We start from the raw sequence: 1108 nt of genomic DNA on the forward strand, positions 1-1108 counted from the left end.
ATTGCTTATGCGCTTCGTGTCATATCTAAGAATTCTTTGCCTAATTAAAAGTCAAGGAAATTTATTCATGTTTTCTTCTAAGAGTTTATCATTTTAGCTCTTACGTTTAGGTCTTTAGTCCTTTTTGACTTTATTTTTGTGCATGGTGTAATGAAGGCACTCACCTTCATACTTTAGCGTGTGGATATTCAGTTGCTCATCACTATTAATTGAAAAAACTATTATTTTTTTCATCTAACTGTTTTGATGTCCTTGCTAAAAATCAAACAATAGAGGTGTGTGTTTATTTCTTAATTCTGTTCCACTGATATACATGCCTATCCTTATGCTATTAACACTGTCTTGATTTAATTAAATTTTGTATTTTGGACTTATATCATTCAACCTTACTAAACATGTTTATTAGTTCCAGTGTGTGTGTGTGTGTGTGTGTGTGTGTGTGTGTGTGTGTGTGTATTCCTTAGTATTGTCCATATACATGTAAACTGCAAATAGAGAGAGCTTTACTTGTTTCCTTCCATTCTGGATGCCTTTTTCTTTTTCTTCATGTTTTTCTTGCTTAATTTCCCTGGCAAGAATTTCCAATATAACATTGCATTTCAAGGGTAAAAGCATACATTGTTGTCTTTTTCCTGATAACAGGGGACATTTTTTAGTCTTTTCGCATTAACTATGGTGTTGGCTGTGGGATTTTTTTATATGCTCTTTATTAGATTGAGGAAGTTGCCATTTATTCTCAAACTGTTGAGATATTCCCAGTTTACCATGAAAGAGTGTTAGATTTTGTACAATGCTCCTTCTGTCTATTGAGATAATCAGGTGCTTTTCATCTTTTATCCTGTAGATATGGGGATTACTTTAATTGTCTTTCAATGTCAACCAACCTTACATTTCTGAGATAAATGCCACTTGGTCAAGGTATATAGTACTTCCTATTTTTGATTTCTGTAAGAATGTTAGTAATTTCTTTTCCTTCAGTTCTGATTTTATTAATTTGTGTCTTTTTACTTTTTTACTTGGTCCGTCCAGCAAAAGTTAATCTTCCCCCATCCGCACCCCCCCCCCCCCCCCCCCCCCCCCTTGGGCTTTCCTCTTCTATTCCCATTTT

Source organism: Galeopterus variegatus, unplaced genomic scaffold, assembly GCF_000696425.1.
Source record: "Galeopterus variegatus unplaced genomic scaffold, G_variegatus-3.0.2 Scaffold6584, whole genome shotgun sequence".
Classification (NCBI taxonomy): domain Eukaryota; kingdom Metazoa; phylum Chordata; class Mammalia; order Dermoptera; family Cynocephalidae; genus Galeopterus; species Galeopterus variegatus.